Source organism: Oryctolagus cuniculus, chromosome 6 (assembly GCF_964237555.1).
Source record: "Oryctolagus cuniculus chromosome 6, mOryCun1.1, whole genome shotgun sequence".
In the NCBI taxonomy this organism is placed as follows: Eukaryota; Metazoa; Chordata; class Mammalia; order Lagomorpha; family Leporidae; genus Oryctolagus; species Oryctolagus cuniculus.
Window position 1 is genome coordinate 30,859,112 of NC_091437.1, and position 22,444 is coordinate 30,881,555.

At 45.7% G+C, this 22,444-nt stretch overlaps 1 protein-coding gene across 2 annotated transcripts in view; it reads right to left on the reverse strand.

Moving 5' to 3' along the window:
* NR3C1 (nuclear receptor subfamily 3 group C member 1) overlaps positions 1 to 18,349 on the reverse strand; it is a 133,607-nt gene extending 115,258 nt beyond the window's left edge. For both annotated transcript variants that reach the window (XM_070074975.1, XM_070074969.1), the window contains exon 1: positions 17,921 to 18,349. The gene's annotated coding sequence lies outside the window, so the exon portion shown is untranslated. The remainder of the gene's footprint in view (positions 1 to 17,920) is intronic.
* Between the last annotated feature and the right edge of the window lie 4,095 nt (positions 18,350 to 22,444).

Sequence of the window (22,444 nt, forward strand, 5' to 3'; positions counted from 1 at the left end):
TGGTGCCGGCACACTGGGTTCTAGTCCCAGTCGGGGCGCTGGATTCTGTCCCGGTTGCCCCTCTTCCAGGCCAGCTCTCTGCTGTGGCCAGGGAGTGCAGTGGAGGATGGCCCAAGTGCTTGGGCCCTGCACCCCATGGGAGACCAGGATAAGCACCTGGCTCCTGGCTTCGGATCAGCGCTGTGCGCCAGCTGCAGCACGCCGGCCGCAGCGGCCATTGGAGGGTGAACCAACGGCAAAGGAAGACCTTTCTCTGTCTTTCTCTCTCACTGTCCACTCTGCCTGTAAAAAAAAAAAAAAAAAAAAAAAAAACTTCAGAAATAACAGATTGCCAGAAAATGATGCACGTCTCTTATAAACATCCAAGCATATGAAATCAGAAACAAATCAAGAATAAACTCTCTCCCCATGAACCCCTTTTATAGATGTCACCATATTTTAGGGCTGGGATGTGTGCATCCGGATTCCTTTTTCCTATACATGGATGTGTGCATGCTTGATTTCATGCATACAAACATACAGCTTTTTAGAAACAAAATTTGGATTCTACTACTGTGTTTTTTTTTCAGCTTTGTCAAATTTTTTGGATGCCTTTTCATCAGGGTTTTCAGATAATAGGAATACATTGTTGTATTGTTGTACTGTATTATAATTTATTTAATCTTTCCCTTATTAATATTTAGTTTTTTCCCCAATTCTTTACTATTGTAACTCATGCTGCAATATATATTTGTATCTATAGCTTCACACCATTGTTCAAAGAGGGTAGCACTGGAATTTCTCAGGCAAGTGTGATCCAAACCATTTTTTTTTTTATTTGACAGGTAGAGTTATAGACAGTGAGAGAGAGACAGAGAGAAAGGTCTTCCTTTCCGCTGGTTCACCCCCCCAAATGGCTGCTATGGCCAGTGCTGCGCCGATCTGAAGCCAGGATCCAGGTGCTTCTTCCTGTCTCCCATGCAGATACTGGGGCCCAAGCACTTGGGCCATCCTCCACTGCCCTCCTGGGCCATAGCAGAGAGCTGGACTGGAAGAGGAGCAACCGGGACTAGAACCTGGTGCCCATATGGGATGCCAGCACCACAGGCAGAGAATTAACCAAGTGAGCCATGGCACCAGCCCCTGATGCATACCAATTGCTAAGCACTTAAAGATGCCACATTAATGGACTTATTTTTAAAATATTTGTGCATTTTCAACTTTAATCTTCCTTTAGGCATTCTAGAAAAATTCAATTAGAGCAAGAGTCATGGATGACTATGCAGTACAAGGTACAACTGTGTCTTGCTTATGGACAGTTTTGCTGAATCTGTCTTTATATTAACCGTAAATTCAAGAGGGATGGTCTTTCTGTGAGCCAATTAGCTACCCACAAGGGATCATTTAGGACACTCTACTGCTTTTGATGATCAACCTCCACCCATCAAGCTAGCTGTTATGCCCTTTGTCAAATCGGCATGGTGGGTGGATACTGTGTTGGGACCAAGCATTCACTCACCACACATGGGACTGGCAACCAAAATTTCCTTTGGAAAACTACCCTTTCCCTAACTATGGCCCGTAGGTTTGTGGTGGTGTTAATCCCATCTCCGGCTCTGTGGAATGGGCCCTGCCTGACCTGTCAGAACATTTGTTCAGAGATGAGCACATGACACGTACAAATGAGCCATAATTGTAGGCCTGCTGGAGCTATTCAGAAGCTTGTCCCTTTCCAACAAGAATAGCTAAGCTGATAAGATGCAAGCTTAGAGCAGCTGTAGCTACCACTTAGAGCTGCCTTCAGAGTGAAGTTGACAAAAAAGAAAAAGCACAGAAATCTGGAGATAGACAGATTCTCAATTATATAATATGAACATCTAGATCCTGAGGCTCGGGCTGCACCAGACCTCACTACCACGCGCCACACTAAGTGGTTCTCCTCCGCCTCCCCCTCTTTGCTCCAGCGAATTGGAGTTAGCTCTCTAACACTGTGTCTGCGATACTCCTGTATCATTTCATTCCAAAAAGGTCTGAAACCACGGGCACTGCTTCTGGGAGAGAGGGGCAGGCTAAGGTAACTGGGCATTCCGGGTGACCCTAAGAGAAAAAGGGAAGCCTGAAAGAGAAACTGGTTCAATGCCTAAAAATAAATTTTACCTGCTTCACAGGCTAGAGTTTCCTCTTAATGATTAACTAGGTGAAATGGTCAAACTCCTTCTTTATTTAAGATATACATACGCAAGTGAGAATATCAGCCTCCAGTGAATTCGCTGATTCTGGCTCCATCTGCCTCAGATTTCCATTTTTTATTAATATAGAAATTGCTCCTCTATTTTAGGCTGTTTTTTCAAAAAAGAAAAATAATGTAGCAGTCCTCCAAGAGAAATGTCTCACTCAGTTTCTCTTTAGACAGCCTAAATTATTACTGTTTTACATATTGATCCAGTCTTATATTTTATTGCTTTGTTTGTAGTAGACTTGATAATATATTACTGTAAAGACAGCATCTGTACATGTGGTCCTGTAGAATTATGTTTTAAAAAATTTTAATACCTTCTTAACATTTATGTTCTTAAAGCCTGATAGCTAAAGAAAAAACTTCATTGATATGAAAAAGTCAGACCTATAGCTGAATTACATCCACAATCCTTAAGTACTGCTCCTGTTGTATGAACATGAACTTTATACTCTGCCTCACCTGTAATGATGAGACATGATGGTACATAGGAACATTATTAGATTCAATAAACATTTCTGTATTGGAATAGACTTGAGATTCTACCTCTTAGTAGATATGTATTTTTTCAAGTTGGTTAATTTCTCTGAGTCTTAGTTTCCTTATCTGAAAAATAAAGGTCATTTCATACAAGTATTTGCCTCATGATGTTCTTACATAGGTTAAAAGATATTACCTGTAGGGTGAACATCTGACAGTAATTAAAATGCCGTGTCAGACAACTGCATCCCATAATGCAGGGCACAGTACTGGTTCCGACTCTGCTTCTGATCCCAGCTTCTTTCTGACACACACCCTAGAAGGCAGCAGGTGATGGCTCAAGTACGCGGGGCCCTGCTGTCCACGTGGGGGACGTGGGTTGGGTTCCGCACTCCTGGCTGTGGCCTGGCCTAGCCCTGTCTGATACAGGCATCAGGGAAGGAAACCAGCAAATGAAAGATCTCTCTCTCTCTCTCTCCCTCTCTCTCTCTCTCTCTCTCTCTCTCTCTCACACACACACACACACACACACACACACACATCTCTGCTTCTCAAATAAGATGAAAAGGGATAAATAATTGAAAGATTTTTAAAAGCAGTTAGTACCATCTCTGACATGTAGGACGTGCGTGGTAAAGTGAGAGCTGTCGGTATTCTGCATAAAGTGAGACCGCCCGTGGGGCGGAAAGGTCACACACACTCCTCTGGCTTTCCTCACACTGAGCCCTTTTCCTCCCTGCATGTTGCGCTGTGAGGTGAAGCTCACTGAGCATCTGCCAGGGATTCTGAAGAAGAAATCCAGGCCTTGGCTGGAAATTCTCACTACATGATTTATCAGGCTCCTCACAGCTTCAGGGGCCTATAATTCTATAAACCACACAAATTACAGATCACTGTGGGATGTGATCTTCAGGGAACACAGGAGAATTGGAGATTTTCGCATCCAGCTGAGCGTACTCAAATCAAAGCACAGAAGTCGATCACATGCTCTGTGACTAGCAAAATACCACGGCCGAAAGAAGTAAAAACACAGGGAAACCGGATGATTTGTCTAGAGACTCAAGGGTTTGCTTGGGCACCAACATGAACCTGCAAGTTCTAACTCTGGTTATCTACACACTGCACACAGTGGTATATAATCTTTAGACATCAATATTTACCTTTATGGATTTATTGCTGGTCATGTGTCAATCCACAGATTCCTTTGTTTGCTTATATCAATTCCATCAAGAACTCTGACTGCATGATTAAAGTTTGTATAAGCTCGTGGACAAAGCACTGGGCTGCAGGAGCACAAACAGGGTTTCAGTCTTGGTCTTGTGTCCCTTTTTTGCCTCAGCCTCCAACTGCATGATCCTGAGTATGGTGCTTCTCTTTCTGGCTATTTGCCTTTCTTTGCTTAGGTCTCTGGACTTTCCCTTCCCAGCTCTGTCCACCCACACAGAAATACAGTCATGCCTTGGTATCTGCAAAGGGTTGGTTCCAGGGCTGATTGCAGATACAAAAATCTGCAGAATCTCAAGTGTTTTATGTAAAATGGGGTAGTATTTGCATATAACCTACGCACATCCTCCCATATACTTTAAATCATGTCTAGATTACTTAGAATACTCCACACAATGCAACTGCAATGTGCAGAGTTGTTCTACTGCATTATTTAGGAAACGACAAAAAGAAAAATAAATATTTACATGCTTGGCACAGGACACTTATTTCCCTGAATATTTTTGATGGAACTCACAGATGCAGAGGGCTTCTTGTGATTTTATTCCTCTGGTTACTTTGATCCGAAGGCTTGGCTAGATACCCATATTCATTGGGTGGCTGCTGTATATCTCTATGCTGGGTGCTGGAGCTAGAGAAAAGTGAGACAGACCCTCAAGGTGCTCCCAGCTGTGAGAAGATGGAAACAGCAACAAATGATGCAGTAAACAAACGCAGCAACAGAGATGTACACAGCCTGTGGCAGGTGCCCAGCGAGTGATGAACAAACAGGAGGTTAAGGGTGAAGGCAGGGATCGAGGAAGGCTTCTGGGGGAAGCAGAATGGGGTTGAAGGATGAGCAATTGCTGGTGTTGGATGGGGAACAGCTGGATATAGTCTGAGCCTTGGGGGATGACAAAGGTCTCCCTCAGAGGAAGAATTGTCAAAGAAGTGGCTTAGATGAGGGCAGAATTGGAAAGAATCCAGGTTCCGAGGCTCCTTGTTGTGTGATCTTGCCTGGTTACCTCAGTTTCCCCATCTAATCAATAGACATGATGGACCAACTATTTGAATTCGTGTGATTTTAGTAAAAGTGGCATTCCCTAGAAGCCTTTGAGAAGCGCACAGTGGTGCCAGTAGCCACGTGATGAGATCCCCTCTGAGGGCTGCCGTGAGGGCTCAGCGAGACGACCTATGCCAAGTACAGCACAGCACTTTAAACTCATCTGCAATAGTAACAGCGGAATTATTGCCAATTTACTTTCACTTCCAACCCACTGTGCTACCTCCTCCATCCCTCTCCCATGGACACACATAGATTTATATCCTACTAGGAAACGTATTTTATTGATAAAGTTTTAATAACACCCAACCAACTATTTGAATTACTACACTTTTTTTTTTTTTTTTTTTTTTTGTGACAGGCAGAGTGGACAGTGAGAGAGAGACAGAGAGAAAGGTCTTCCTTTTGCCGTTGGTTCACCCTCCAATGGCCGCCGCGGCTGGCGCGCTGCGGCCGGCGCACCGCGCTGATCCGATGGCAGGAGCCAGGAGCCAGGTGCTTTTCCTGGTCTCCCATGGGGTGCAGGGCCCAAGCACCTGGGCCATCCTCCACTGCACTCCCGGGCCACAGCAGAGGGCTGGCCTGGAAGAGGGGCAACCGGGACAGGATCCGGTGCCCCGACCGGGACTAGAACCCGGTGTGCCGGCGCCGCTAGGCGGAGGATTAGCCTAGTGAGCCGCGGCGCCGGCCGAATTACTACACTTTTTAAAAAAAAGTGGCATTCCATACAATTCTCCGAGGAGATCCCAGTGGTGTCGTTACCTGTCTTTGTTTTCCCTAGACTTGCAGTTCTTAGTCGGGGCTGATTTGGGTCCCAGGGTATATCTGGCAGTGAGTGGAGTCATCTGTGACTTTCCCAGAACGGGGAGGGGCTCTCATTGGTGTGTAACAGATAGAGGTCAGGGGTCTTCCTAGGCATCCACAAAAGCACAGGACAGCCTCCCACAATTAGGAATTATTTAGCCCCAAATGTCAGGAGTGCTGAGGCTGAAAAACCTGTCCTCAAGGACAGAGTTCCTGCAGATCCTAGGTTCAGCCATGGAAGTGAATTCTATGGGCATTTTACACATTTCAACATCTCCTTTGAAGAATGAAAGTCTTTCAGAGCACCTGGTGGAACTGAATTTTTTTTGTATTTTACCAAATTCTTGGGGAAAGACTTTTTTCTACCCTTTTCCCAGACATGGATAACTCAGGACAGATACCTTCTCTTTCAAGATGATACTTTCTATGAAATTCACCAAAACAAGGCTGGATTAACCTTGTTGGGGAGACTTCAGGAGAGAAAGTGACAGTGACCTTGGCTTGCTATGCACCTGCACAGATGCATGGACTGGACCCCCAGTGGCAGCCTCTGCAGCCCCTGGGAGGCAGGGCTCCATGCCCTCTGAGCTCTCACAGTCTCAGTATTCGGGACACTCCTGCCAGAGCTGGGGCATCCACAGTGGGGCTGTGTGTTTATTTTTCTCACATGGGTATTTGCTCCAATTAGCTTTTCTAAATGGAAATGTTGATGGGTCTCATTTTTCATCCTTCATTTTTTTCTTTCCTGCAGAAGCAACATAGTGGTTAAGAGCTTTGAGCTCCGGGGCAAGACTATCTGGGTTTGCATCTGGTTCTGTTAAGCCTCTTAGCCTTTGTGCGCCTCCGCTTCTTTACCTGGCAGGTGGAAGAAGACAATACCTCCTACCTGTGGGATAGTTGTGAGAATTAATTGAGTTCTTATGTGTAAAGCTCTAGGAATAGAGCCTGGCATATACACACTAAGCAACAAATAAACGATAGTTGTTTCTCTAATTACTCCTTCCTACTCACTTTTGTGGTCTGTTCATTCGCTCAGAGTGCAGAGACTTTAGGGATGATTTGGAGTTGGTGGAAGGTGTTTGTTGATGTGGAATGTGTAACATGGCCAGGGCTGGCTGGGCCATGGTAGCAGGTGTCATTACTCAGTCATCCCCACTTCTTGGTTATCCTCCCAGTATCCTCATCTTTGCTGGTACTCGGTTTTCGCTTTCTTTCGCTGGCTGTCCCTCCAAAGTCTGACATCTCCCCAGGGTCTCCCCCCAATTTGCTTTATGTGGCCATTATTTATAGCAATGATTTCCATCTGAGCTGTCCATCAAATTATCTGGGAATTTGCTTCAAGTATAGATATCTGGGCCCCACCTCAAACCTCCTGAATCAAGTTCTCAGGGTAGAACACAAAGACATGTGTTTTAGTCTATTTGAGAGACATTATGGCAAGTGTTTGAGAACAGCACCAGGAGACAGCTGCCCGGGCTACCTGCCTGTTGTGTGATGGTGGGCACATCCTTTCACTCTCTGTGTCTCACCTTCCTCCCCCATAAAATGAGGGTGCAGTAGTCAAGATGACTATCCCCCCTCCAATTCATATGTTGAAATCTGAATCCCCTGTGAGGGCGTTGGGAGGTGTGACCTTCCAGAAGAGCCCTTGTGAATGAGATCAGTGCCATCAAAAAGAAGCTTGCAGTGGCTCCAGCCACAGCAAGAAGAGAGTTGTCTGTCTGTCTGTCTATAAACCAGAAATCAGGCCTTCACTAGGCAATGAATCATGCCAGTGCCTTCATCCTGGACATCCTGATCTCTAGAACCATGAGAAAAAAAAATCTGTTGTTGAAAAGCAGCCCCAGAAGGACTGAAACAGGAGAATGTTGGAATACACAGGAAGGTGCGGAGGGAGCGATGACATGTCTCTGAGACAATGCTGGCAACATTGTAAACGCATGATAAGCCTTCAGAGTTTCTTCTATCCTTCTCTTTCCCTTTTCTTTACCATATGCTGTCTCTATTACTCTCTTCTCTCTCTCCAACAAAAATGTATGAGTATTGGTCCTTTGAGGACATGGCTTTGGGGATCCAGAGCTGAATCAGAATTATTGCCAGTCCTTTACGGCATTAGAGTCCAATGGTGTCTACACACACAAACCTGTGTTGCAGGTACTCTGATGGACAGGCAAGTTGTGAATGAGGGAGTTACTGGTTTTCTTAAAAAGGAGAAAAGAGTGAAGAAAGGCTCCAAAGGAAAAATGACTTTGGCATTCACAGTTAGACTAGAGATGAAATCAACCCGTTTCATGCAATAAACATTTTCAAAAGCACCTCCTATACACCAAGCACAAGTCACAGGGCTCTCTTGGAATTGTATTCCTCTAGACTTGTTGCTTTATTTTCAACTTGATTTTTTAAAGGTTATCAACTCAAAATAACAAAACAATATTTAGAAAGAATGAAGTTGGAGGACCCAGACTTCTCAATTTCAAAACTTGCTTCAAAACTGCAGTGTGCAAGACAATATGAACTTGCTGAAGGATATGTGTTTAGCTCAATGGACTAGAATTGAGAGTGTAGACCCCCTCTATGATTTTCCACAAGAATGTCAAGACAAATGGTTATGGGACAACTGGACAGCCACATGCAACAGATTATTTAAAAATGAACACAACTGGATTAAAAACTTAAATCTGAGAGCTGTGGGCATTGTGGTACATCCTGTTAGAAATGCTGCTTGTGACACCAGCGTCCCATGTCAGAATGCCAGTAGAAGTCCCGGCTACTCTGCTTCCAATTCAGCTCTCTGCCAATGTGCCTTGGAGGCAGCAGATGATGGCTCAAGTGCTTGGGTTCATGCCACCATGTGGGAGCCCCAGATGGAGATCCTGACTTCTAGCATCAGCCTGGCCCAGCCTTGGCTATTGCAGTCATTAGGTGTAGTGACCTGTGGATAGCATCTCTTTCTCTTTCACTCCCTCTTTCTACGCCACTCTGCCTTTCAAACAAACAAATATACATTAATAAACAACTAAAATTACAAAAATCTTAGAAGAAAACATACTTGTAAGTCTCTATAACCTTGGGTCAGGCAATAGTTTTTTGGATATGATACCAAAGGCACAAGGAACTAGGGCAAAAATAAACCAGACTTCATCAAAATTACAAACTTCTCTCCCTCTTTCTCTCTTTGTAACTTTGCCTTTCAAATAAATAAATAAATCTTTTTTTAAAAAAATAAAATATACACATAAAAGATGTTCCATGTCATTAGGGAAATACAAATAAAAAATGTAGGCAGTAGCGTTTCACATATACTGGGACAACTAGAATTTTTTTAAAAAGGAAAACAACAAGTATTGATGACGATGTGGAGAAACTAGAACTCTCACATTGCTGATGCAATTATGAAATAGTTCAGCCACTGTGGAAAACAATTTGGCTATTTCGGCCGGCGCCTTGGCTCACTAGGCTAATCCTCCGCCTTGCGGCGCTGGTACACGGGGTTCTAGTCCCGGTCAGGGCACCGGATTCTGTCCCGGTTGTCCCTCTTCCAGGCCAGCTCTCTGCTGTGGCCCGGGAGTGCAGTGGAGGATGGCCCAAGTGCTTGGGCTCTGCACCCCATGGGAGACCAGGAGAAGCACCTGGCTCCTGCTTTTGGATCAGCGTGGTGCGCCGGCCGCAGCACGCTGGCCGTGGTGGCCATTGGAGGGTGAACCAACGGCAAAGGAAGACCTTTCTCTCTGTCTCTCTCTCTCACTGTCCACTCTGCCTGTCAAAAAAAAAAAAACAAACCCAACAATTTGGCTATTTCTTAAAAAAGTTAAACAGTTATTTTGTGACCCAATAATTTAACTATTGGAAACAGATATACATTTAAGTGAAACATTGGTCCACACAAAAACTTATACATCCATGTCCATAATAGCATTTTCCATAATAGCCCCCAGTTGGCTTCAACCTAAATGTGCATCAGTGGATGCATAGCTAAATGAAACATGATAGATCCTGGCACAGGAATATTACTCAGCCATAGCAAGTACCAACTGCCTTGTGCTACAACGTAGGCAAACCTTTAACAAATTGTTATATGAAAGAAGCCAGACACAAAAGACCACGTGTTGTGTGACTCCATTTGTATGAAATATCTGGGGGTAGTGCTGTGGCACAGTGGGTTAAGCTGCCATCTTTAGTGCTAGCATCCCCTATGGGCACTGGTTTGATTACCAGCTGCTCCACTTCCAATCCAGCTCCCTGCTAATGAGCCTGGGAAAGCAGTGGAGGATGGCCCACGTCCTTGGGTGGGAGACCTGGAAGAAGCTCCTGGCTCCTGGCTTCAGCCTGGCCCAGCCCTAGAAGTGGCCATTTGGGGAGTGAACCAGCAGATAGAAGATCTTGCTGTCTCTTCCTCCAATTATGGCTTTGAAATAAATAAATAAATAAATCTTTAAAAAATAGAAATATCCACAACTGGCAAATCCTTAGAGATAAAAAGTTGATTAATGGCTGTCAGAGGGTTGGGAGAAAGGGGAATTCAGAGTAATTACTAAGAAGCACAGGGTAGGCTGGCGCCCCGGCTTACTAGGCTAATCTTCTGCCTGCGGTGCTGGCACCCTGGGTTCTAGTCCCAGTTGGAGCACCGGTTCTGTCCCGGTTGCTCCTCTTCCAGTCTAGCTCTTTGCTGTGGCCCAGGAAGGCAGTGGAGGATGGCCCAAGTCCTTGGGCCCTGCACCCGTATGGGAGACCAGGAGGAAGCACTTGGCTCCTGGCTTCGGATTGGTGCAGTGCGCCGGTCGTAGCAGCCATTTGGGGGGTGAACCAATGGAAGGAAGACCTTTCTCTGTGTGTGTCTCTCTCTGTCTAACTCTGCCTGTCAAAAAAAAAAAAAAAAAAAAAAAAGCACAGGGTATATTGTTCGGATGATTGACATGCTCTGGAATTAGTGGGGATGGTTGTAAAAAATCAAGAATATATGAAAACCCACTGAATTGTACTTTTTAAAATGGTAAAGTCTATTTCATGTGAATTATATGTTGATAGTAATTATAAAAATACATCAACAACCAACATATGCTTTCTATTTTCTTTGGAACATTGATACATTAATGAAAATCAGCTAAAATAATAAAGTATGAGTTATATCCTTAATGTTTGTTTTATAAAGAACACATAAGCTTCATTCTAGGTAAGAAGGTAAAGGTTATTCAGATTGTGTCAAGGGTAGTCAGAGGCCAAGGGAAGGTCAAGTTCAAAGGATTTGGTTGTCAAGGTTCCACTGATTCCTTTTTAAACTCCCACATGGTAACTCTTCTGATCATCTAAACATCACTTTTGGAAAAAACAATTTTTATTAAGACTATATGGTATGATATTTAGTGTCAAATCCTGTCTCACAGATATAAATTAGTCAAGTTCTATTTTCAAAAAACCTCTATTTGAGAGAGGTGGGAGATGGAAAAGGAAAGGGAGAGAGAGAGGGAGGGGGAGAGGGAGAAGGAGAGACTGACCTTCCATCTACTGGTTCACTTCCCAAATGCACAGAACAGCCCGGGCTGGGCCGTGCTGAAGCCAGGAGCCTAGAACTCACAGGTCTCCTACAGGATGGTGGGGCCCCTGGTACTTGAGCCATCACTCCCATGTTTGAATGCTCAGGGAAGAGCCAGGCTCCCACGGTCAGTAAGAGGCTAGGATTTCATTACTCGGTGGGACAAACTGCCTTCTTCCTGACCACAGCACTCCCAGATCAGCGTGCTTTCTGCCAGTGAAGAAACACAGATTCGGAAGCACTCGGCTGTAGCAGTGTGCATCAGTCAGCAGCCATGCTGGGGACTGCCCTGACCCTGGCGGCGTGTGTGTGCATGGGGGTGGGTACACAGGGAATTACCCTCAGAGGTTAATGATGAAATTCACACAGAATGGATCAACAGCCATCTAGTCATCTCCACAGGGCAGAATGGCAAATAGGGTAAGAAGCAGAAGAAAAGAGCTGGCCAAACGAACCTAGGTGGGGCCTTTTCCACACCACCCAGGCGATAACAGCATTCGGGAGTTCCTAACCTAGCGGGACAAGCCAGCACCAGGATGGAGGGAGATAGAGCTGCAAGCAAAAGCCTTTATGAGCTGAGTGCTTACTGGTGAACTGTTCTGCTGTGAGACGGCTGTGCCAGGCCAGCCCGATGACATCACAGATTCACTTGCCTTCCTTTTCTCTGGACACGAGGTGGACCAGCAACCTTCTGAATAGGTTTTGTGTTTTATGTGGAGGTTAGGAGCTCAGGTTCCGGTCCAGGTCATGTAGGCTCAGCCCTCATCTCCATCACTCACATAACCTCTGACTTGATCTATAAAGCAGTTCCTCCGCGCTAGGCTTGCCGTGAGGATTAAATGCTTCACACCGTGGCTCGACATTGCTGTTGGTAAACGCTAAGCATTTACGTCCCTGTTAGTGTGGTTCCAGGGTTAAGTTTGTCTATGAGGCTAGAACAGGCTGCTTGCATGTAGCAATGATATTTTGCTGAAAATGGCTAAGTTGAGCTTTTGACTGAATATGTTAATCACCTGAACAGGAAGAGCAGGATGGTGAGCTGACAGATTCGGGTTTCTGATCTGGCTAGGCTGTGGTTTACAGCCAAGGCCACGGCAAATTCACCAAAGTTGCAAACGGCACGTAGTGAAGCCCCCTGGGGTCTGCCTGCCACTCTGTCCCTGATGACGCTGTCGCAGTCAGGGGCTTGCTTTTCATTTCCCGAGGAGGAGAATTTCTAGCGGAAGTAATAAGATGCATCAGTGGTTCAGCTGGCAAGTGAAAGCTGAAATACCGATCTTCTGAGAAGTGGGCTCATGGAGAACAAACCACACCCCTTTCTGAAAGCCCTGTCAGCTTCCTCTGCTGCTGGGCGAATCCACGCTTGGTGCTCAGATCCACAAGGCCCTTCCCACTGGGCTCTCTTCTGCCTTCCAGCCACATCATACAACTGTCCCTTGTCACACCGCGCTCTCGTCCGGGGTTGGCTACGGCATGGATTTGCAGGGTTTTATTGGAATACATCATACCTGTTTGCTTAAGCGTTGCCCATGGTTGCTTTCAGGTTGCACGGCACAGTCTGGTGGCTGGAATAGATACCATATAGCCCAGAAGCAACCACACAGTAACAGTTAACTGCCTGGACCTGAGAAAGGACATCTCCTGTGTACCCAGGAAGAAGGAATGGTTTAGTTTTTCAGCTGACAATTCTTGCTATAAAAGCAAAGGTATTTGTGTTGGGGCTCTGACACTTCCTCTGGTCCTCACTGCTCCTACTGGCAGCCTACCTCCCAGCAAAGGTCCCTGGGGCACACCCTGCAGACCTTGACTCTTGAACTTGACAGACCTTGCAAAATGCTGACTTCACTAATTTGATTTGGCGTTTTGATTAAAACTACTTTGGTATTTTGATTAAAGTTACACTGACATGATAGAGACATGCTGATACCATTGGTGCTTTAAGAACACTCAACAGGAAGTCAGTGACTTCTCAACCATGTCACACCAAGTCTGAGTGCACTGCTTAATAATGAGTAGCAATGATAATAATAGTAACATGCTCCTCCTATGTAGCACCACCTTGTCTAGTTCTCACAGGTGAGGTGGCTGCTTTTGCTATTCATTTTATAGATGAGGAAGCTAAGGAAAAGAGAAGGCAAATAATTTGCCCAAGTTATGCCATAATAAGAAATGAATGAGAGACCCTGGATTTAAGGCCAGAAGCCTGACACCAAAGCACCAATTAATTCACTTGAGCTGCGTAACCGCATCACCTTTGCATAGTGCTTTATAGTTTACAAAGCAGACGACAGCATCCTCATTTTGCAGACAAGTAACCCAGACATGAAAAGGTTCACTGCCTTGGCAAGGTTAAGCAGCAGTTTTAAGGCAAAAAATATTAGGAACTGGGTCTCTGGGTTCCTCCTCTCACAAGCAAGAGCTGCAGTGGAACCGGAAGCACCTTCCTCTGCCACGACACAGCCATGCACCTGGAACATGGTGCGTTCCAAACTATACAAGCTATCTGGATGGGCTCTGGCTACTTCACACATTCAAACAATAACAATGCCAATGCACACGCGCGCACACACACACACACATGTGCACACTGGCTTCAGAAAAAGCTTCTAGGAAAATGAAATTAAATGATGTTTATTTTGGTGCAAAATATTTGAAATACATAATATGCATAACTTCATAATATGCATTTCATAATATGCATTACTTCATAATATGCATTTCCATATTTTGCATCTTTTGCATTTTCATAATATGCATACTCCAATATTACTTTTGAAGTTCCCGTGTGTATGTGTGTGTGTATCTCTTATGAAAGATTTTCTACCCCTAGGAATGTCCTAAGGAAATGAGAAGCAATGTAGTAATAATAAGAATTGCAAGCTACTTTACTTTTAATTAGCAGAATGGTTAAATTAATTATATTCAATTCATAAGATAGAATGCTGCCATCAAAAACCATGATTTTCTATCAGTATAGGAAAACATATACAAAATGTGTTTTTTCTGCATTTATATATATAAACACATATGCATACACATAGTAATGTTGACTTCATTTTTAGTACATCTTCATGAATTTACTGCTTTTGTATTAAATTGTTACTTTATTAATTTATGTTTAAGAGCAGCACAGAGAATGCATTAAAATATTGACTGTGGCTATTTATGGGAAGAGGGTGATGGTGAATTTTTTTTCTACTTATTTTTCTATACTTTTCTATTTTCTCTGGTGAAGAGAAATGACTTTTCCAGAGAAGTGTCTCACAACGTGTGTTGCTATAGACTGTACATGTCTCCCCAAAACTACATGTTAGAAAGTGGGGCCTCTGGTGGGCAATCAGGTCAGGAGGGTGGAGGCCCCTGAACAGGATTAGCGCCCTTGTGAGAGAGACTCCGCAGAGCCCCGTGACTTCTCTTGTCACCTGAGGACGTGGCAAGAAGCCAGCTGGCTGTGAAGCAGACTACCCTTCCCCCCTACATCTGCCAGCACCTTGACCGTGGTCTCTCCAGTCTCCTGTACTGTGGGTAACACATCAGCACATCCATGTCAGCCAGGCTAGGGCACTTCCGCATGGCAGCCCACACAGGCTGAGACCCGTGTTACATAGGGAAAGGCACTGGGCCCTGCCGTCCACAGCCTGCCTCCTCAGCGAGGCCCTCCCCTGGCTGGGAGTGTGAGCCTCCCCGTGCAGCACTGGAAACACATTCCACGGTAAGAGCACAGGCAGGGGTCTCTTAACAACCAGGATGCAGTCACGACTGGAAACTCAGTCGGGGTCTCTGATGTGGGTAAAAGGGAGCCATCAACTGCTGCCCGTCAGGGTGTACAAGAGCAGGAATTTTGAATGCTACTTAGGAACGCCCAGTTAACCAGCACGACCAGCCTAACACTTCTTGCATTCAATCAGCCACAAATGTTACTTGGGTAGAGCTGTGAAGTCATGAGGGCAGAAGGTTTGATCTCTGTGAATGTATTCTTGGTTCCCTTCACGGGTAGGGGAGGGAAAAGGCTCAGACACGGTGTAGGATATCAAAGTGACTGTGGCAGCTCCAGCCCCACAGCTCCCCAGGGCAGCCATTTGTACCTCCTGATTTTCAACAGGGTTTAGGAACCTCCAGAGGAAAGATGGAAATCGTGCCATGCAGCGCACTGCAAACCCCTATCTGAGGAAGTAACTCACTGGGGCTCAAACAGCTCCACAATGGGACCTTGAGCTGAGGGGACCATGGCCGTTACTCTAGGAATTAAGTCCTCTGACTTTGACGCACGGTTATGCTGGCATGGGTGCACAGAGGACTCTCCTCGAGGTGGTGATGATGGCTGCGAAGACGACAGAATTGTCCTTGGTGGGTGTGGGGGGAGTATTGCATGTGTAGGGTGCTCACATCAGGACGACATTCGCCCTGCTTGGAGGCCCATGCCTCCAGGAGGAAGCCCTTCCAGGAGTCACTGGGTCACCTGAGATGGAGCACGGCTCCTCTGGGGCACTAGCTGAATGTTCCCATCCTGCTCTGCGTGTCCAGCTGAGGATAACATGCAGGTGTTCCACATTCACCAGCATTGGCCTGGAGGACCTCCAGGTGGTAGGGACTAGGGTGGCAATGCGGACGGGGACAGAGCTCCACCCTGAGGGCATCTTTGTGGAAGTCTGGTTCCGAGGCTCCTGCTGCTGTGGGGACACTCTCAACAGAATTATCTCCAGCCACACATCAGCCCTCTAGGTGCTTCAAGGAATATATCGGGGGAAAGGGACTCTTTAAAAGGCAGAGTTGAGGCAGGGACACCCACAGTTAGTCCAGTGTGGGATGAGCTCGGGATGATGTTGTTTAACCACAGCAAGCCAGAGAGGCCCAGAGGTCTGTGAGTCCCCACGGGCACAGTCTTTTTCTGAAGCGTCTGACTGTGGCTACTGGCTCCCACGGTATCAAGGCGCTTCCCTTAGAACCTCCTTTTTATTAGGGGTGAGAAACACACCATGACCTGCGGTCCAGCTGGCCAGTGCCTGCAGCAGACAGTTGATGGCTGGAGGATCCCCAGGGGTCCTCTCCGGTCTATGCACAGCTTCCTGAGCCACCCCTCGACTGCTGCCTTCCGTGCCCCCCAGTCATCCTTCCCTTTCAGACTTCAGTTCGCACATGGTAGGGAAGCAATCGTAAGATCACCCACAGCGACCAATGATTGACAGTAGCTCAATTTAGCTTCTGTTTTAAAGAAGGGTGTACATCTGGGGTCTACAGAGCCTTAACAGAAAGGAATCAGGTTGACTGTGAAATTCTTTCGCCATGACAAGTCACTGAGGGGAGATTGTTAAGTGGGGAGATTCCCGGAGTCTGTTAATGATACACCCAACAGCAACTGCACTGACTCATCACCTTCACTCCAGAGGTGTTGAGGGTGTTACTGTCAGTCCCATGCCTGCACTGCCCAGACACCACAGTTTTATTCAACACGTTTGAGGTGGGCAGAGCCCAGTGATCATCTCTAACTCACAGCTGAGACACTGAGGGTTAGAGGTGGCCCCTCATCTGCCCTATCTGTTCACTGGCAGCACTGGCGCTCCAGAGACAGTCACCTTGTGCAGGGCAGGCAAAGGCAGAGTGTCCAAGACAAGGGGGTTTTCCTCGGCCCTGACGGGTATCCTGGAATAATAAATAATAAGCTGCAGGGGACTTGAGACTCCCTCCCATGATCTGATTAGTAAGCCTCTCCTTCTCTAATTCCCCACATGCAGTCTTTCAGCAAGTCCTGTTGACTTCACATTCAAAACAAATGCTGGCTCTGACGCCCCGGCCGCACCTCCACCACTACCCACATCTCAGTCTCCCAGGACTCATTCAGAAGATTGCAACAGTTTCCTGACTGCTCCCTGGATTTTGTACTTGCTCCTCCACACCAGCCCAGGGATCCTATTAACACTGATGCCAGGGCATGGCAGTCCTTTATTTGAAACCCACAAACAGCTCCCTGTCTCCCTCAGTTCAAAGCCAAAGTCCACATCCGGGCTCCTGGCTGCCTTGCTGGCCACAGCTCCCCGACTCTGCCCCAGTCTCTTAGCTTCAGTCACGCTACTCCATGTGCTAATCCTCACCCTCGCCAAGCACCTTCTTAGCACAGGCCCTTTCTTCTCGTTGCTCCCTCCTCGGAGTCCCGGATGTGGCCACAGACCTCGATCTTTTGCTTTATCCAGAATTCTATTCAAAGATCACCTCCTCAGAACCGTCCCCTCCCGGTACTCTCCATCCCCCGACTATGTTTTCATTTTCTTCATAGCTCTTTTCACCAAACCCATTTCATATTTTTTTTTAAATGTATTGTCTGGCTCTCCTCCCTAGATGTAAGCTCCTAGGCAGTTTTGTTTTGTTCGCTGCTCTCTCCTCATTGCCTAGAATAGCGCCTGGCACACACTTGCTGAATAGATGAAACTGAGAAACTCAGCGACGCACTTCTTTTTACGTAAGCCCACAAAAATGTTTTCTTCCTTTGCAGTTTAAACTGCCCGGCACACAACAACAATCTGTGATCATTTCATTTTCTGATGCTCTGACTTCTGTGTGCCCTTCAGCAGGTCACTTCCTTAGGATTCGCTGTGCCCAGCTGCAGAATGGGAAGAGAAATGCCACCTACCTTCTTTCCCAGATACTTGGATACAACAGATTCTGAAATGTAGTCTTCGCTCTCCAAGGAAAGGAGCCACACAGATCAAGATTCTCATGGCTGGGGTACAAGGAAAGCCCCAGGAGGGTAGGAGCTGTGCTTCCTCCCTCTGCGCTCTTGCACATAGAGTGCTTTTCCAAGTTCGCATCTGTGGGAGCCACACACACCTGCCCCTGCAGCAGCCGTGGTTGTCACAGAGCCAGCCCCTTTTCTGGGCTAACCACGTGGAGGGCCACAGGAGAACAGAATCGGACTTCGACATGACATGACGCAGACTCTTTTTTTTTTTTTCCCTGAAGAAGCCGACTGCACCATGCTGAAGGAACAAACAGCTACCGCTGGTGTGCTCTGAGCTTTGAAGATGGAGCAGAGCGTTTCACAAGGGGAGAAGATCAGAGGATCCTGTCCTTGGGACACACTTTTTACTTTGTATTTTTATTTTTTTTATTTTTCGAGACCCTGACTAATACTGTGATTCCTACTTTTGGTGAATTTCCTGATTTAACTCAGAGCTACTGATTCAGCAGATATTCCCTGGGTCAGATCCATATGGAAACCAACACACGAGGTTGGTGTCAGGCATTTTAACGTGCACAATGAGGATTTGCAGAATAGAAAAATGCATGAATATTCACACACACACACACACACACACATCTTTACCACTTTCCCTTTCTTCTCCTGGTCCTTTCTTGACTTCTGCTCCTTTCCCACTCACCACTCCTGTCCTAATCGCTTCTCTTGGATACATGAGTGCTTTATGGTCCTGCTGGGCTTGAAAGCTGATTGATGCCCCAAGGTCCAGCGACTGATTCTCAGAAGAGCTAAGTGGCCTCTTTCCCTCTACCATTTAAAGACGTATGTTGTAATTTCCCCAGCAGAAGTGAAAGTGATTAGCTCCATGCAAATGTGTGCACAACCACAAGAAAGAAGGTGAGAGCCAGCAAGAGAAGAGGACAAAGGACCTTTTGAAAGGGGTGGGAGGAAATCTTACATAAACTCTGACCACCCAGAGGAAGGAAATGGAAACTTGGGCTTCAAGGGTAATTTAGTTGTTGATTAGAATTCTCTGTCATCAAGCAGGTGCCAAGAAGAATGGTTTTTTTTTTAAATTTTGATTTTGTGCCTTCATTCTGACAATGGGAACTTCCTCATTTGCCTGAGAAGGATCTATACAAGGATGCACAATTTATAGTTAATTTGAAGATGAATAAAACGTTAGCATACCTTTTGTTTCCCCTAAAACATGATACTTAAATTAGTACAGGGCCCTCATTACCATCCTACACATGTATTTAGATTGTAAATGAGCTCAGTTTTAAGCATATTTATAACAGTTGAGCGAGTAAGAGTTGCATTACATGGTCAAATTGGCATTAATGATGGTGGCCTCCAGAATTGTTCTAACCCAAGACATCTGGACTGCAAAACACTCACAGGAGAACCAATACTCTTGACCTCATTGGCCCCAATCAAGATTTTCATCTAGTGCATTCAGTTACACTGAATTCTAATCACAGCAGAATCTTTCCAATGGATTATTTCCCAGAAAGCTTGCTTAAGACAGGTTCAGATGGCAGATGTTGCAAAGCATGTCACTGTTTTACATAAAGTATCTGAAGACGTTACTTGGAGAAATTAGTTGCCTTTTTATCTTAATGACTGGTGTGTACAAAGCAACAGGTTAAATTGTTACCCTGGTGGCAAGGATCATTTTATGATACACTTGCATTCGTGCAAAAAAAAAAGTTAAAACGAAATGAAAGTTACCAGGATTGAGTGGTGATGCTTTGTCTTAGATGTGGACAAAACTTACAGCTCATTAAGAAGGTGAGCAGAAAAACTGGGGTAAGAAACTGGCTATTGTATTTGTTGGAAGAATATTGTCAAGGTCTTCATTCCTACTATGTGGCTCCATGGGGCATAGTTTCTTTAGATTTTACTGACAGTGTCCACAACACTGCTGGTTTGTTTCAAACTTCTGATAAACTGTAGGTGTTTGCTGACGATTGTATTTGCCTCTTTGGTTGGTAGGAAGCTCAGAGCCCAATTTACAGACAAACTCCAGTGACTTCACAGAACTTAATGTTTCAATTTCTTCCTTTTGGGGGAGGGTAGGGTTTATCATTTTTGTCTGTGGCTCACTCGCTCGCTAGCTCACTCTATCTATCCATCCATCTATCCATCCATCCATCCATCCATCCCAGTATCTTCTCTTCACTCTGATCCTTTCACATTTTTTTTCCTTTGCATTCTATGTGTTCTTAAAAGCTGTCGTGGAAAGAGATAACACATGCACATATAAATAAGCTTGTTCTCAAAGGGATAAGCGTAACACATCCAGAATCTTCACCCTGGTTCCATGATTTATCCCAACTCATTATCTTTTCTGAACAATGAAAACAATGTTGTCCTCCTGCTGTAAGTTTCAAAAACAGTCAAATTTTCTCTGAATTACCCTGTACTGAACTTCTTCTTAGACTTTTGTATTTTGTGCTTTTTAAAAATCCTTTACTTCAAAAGAAATAAACATGCATAATGACCTTCCCTTCTGGTACTCATGGTTCGGAACTGACACCACTGCCTCACTGTGAGTGCGGATGTTTTTTGACAGTCCCAGGAGGGGTGATTACCCTGTCCTGATCCATCATCTCTGTCTGCCCAGACTCCGCCTCATGTTTCTGGTTACTTTGTAGTCTCTCTCTTTACCCCTCCCTGTCTCTGCCAGCCCTTTCTTCACTGTCTCACTCTCTCCTCCCCCTTTTTTCTGCCCCTCTCTTTCTCCTGCTTTCCTTCCATCTGCTCCCACCTCCCTTTCCTGCATAAATGCGCTTTCCAAAATTTCAAAGGAACAACAGGGGCAGGAGTTTTGCAGAGCGGTTAAGCAGCTGCTTGGAATACCCACATCTCTTATTAGAGAATCTGGGTTTTAGTCCCAGCTCTGCCTCTGATCCCAGCATACCCTAGGAGGCAGCAGATGATGGCTCGATGCTCGGGATACCCAGATCAAGTTTCTTGCTTCTAACTTTAGGTTGGCCCAGCCCTAGGTATTGCAGGCATTTGGGGGAGTGAACCAATGAATGGAAGATCTCTCTTTTGTTCTCTCTCTGCCTTTCAAATAAATACTAAATAAATAAATTTTCATACAAGTAACAACCAAAACTGATATATAATAAGGTCATTAGAACACAAAAAACCTTGGACACAATAGAAAAGGAAGAACAAACAAATACAACAAAAAACCTAGGTATTACTGTAATCTTAAACTCAATCTGGAATGCCTGTTGACTCAGGTAAAGGGGAAAATCAGAATAAATTGGGTGTGAATCTTGTATAAACCCTAGCAGCAGAAACTGGTATTAGCACTGGATGTAAAGACAACTGGACCTGGGGTGAGGTGCAGGTGGAGAAGAGCATGAAAGGAGATGCTGGGGAAATATTTGAACATACACAGCAGAATGGAGATAAACAGACCCAAATCACAATCAGACTTGTAGCACAAGTTATCCGCATCTGGAGTTTCTGACTCCTTGGCTCACGCCTTTTCTTGAACCCACTATATTCAGGCTTTTGCCCGCTATCCTCACCATCACTCCATCTGAACTGCTTTTATCAAAACCACCATTGACTGGTTAGTGACACAGGCTGCTTAGCTCAGTGGCCCACTCCCAGGCCTCATCTTGTTTGTCCACCATCAGCATCTGATGGAGCTCATTCTTGCCGTTTCTTGAAACGCTTTCTTCCCTCGGATTCCAGTGTACCCCACACCCTGTTTTTCCTTCAGTTTCTAGCCTAGTGGTCTTTTTTATTTTTTTATTTGACAGAGTCAGACAATGAGAGATAGAGAGAGAGAGAGAGAAAGATCTTCCTTCTGTTGGTTCACCCCCCAAATAGCTGCTACGGCTGGTATTGTGCTGATCCGAAGCCAGGAGCCAGGTGCTTCCTCCTGGTCTCCCATGCAGGTGCAGGGGCCCAAGCCCTTGGGCCATCCTCCACTGCCCTCCTGGGCCACAGCAGAGAGCTGGACTGGAAGAGGAGCAACCAGGGCTAGAACCCAGCACCCATATGGGATGCCGGCGCCGCAGGTGGAGGATTAACCAAGTGAACCACAGCGCCAGCCCCTAGCCTAGTGGTCTTGAACTGTAGTATGCCACAGAATCACCTGGAAGGCCTTGTGAAAATACAGACTGCAGAGTTCCACACGGCGCCTCTGACTCAGCGGGAGTGAAGTGACGCCAAGTAACCCGCATTTCTCATTTCTCATAAGCTTCCAGGCAATGCTGGTTTGCTAGCCCAGCAACTGCACGAGCCGCTCCTCCACCTCCTGAGCTGGCTCTGCATCCTATGCCATCACACAGGACTGCATCAGGCCCCAGTCCTCGGGTCATGTCTCTTCTCTATGAATCCCTGCTTGGGAAGCTCACTTACACAAGTGCTTTAGCTAGAATCTTCCCATTGAAGGCCAATCCTCCTATCAGGAATCAGCATGTCTCT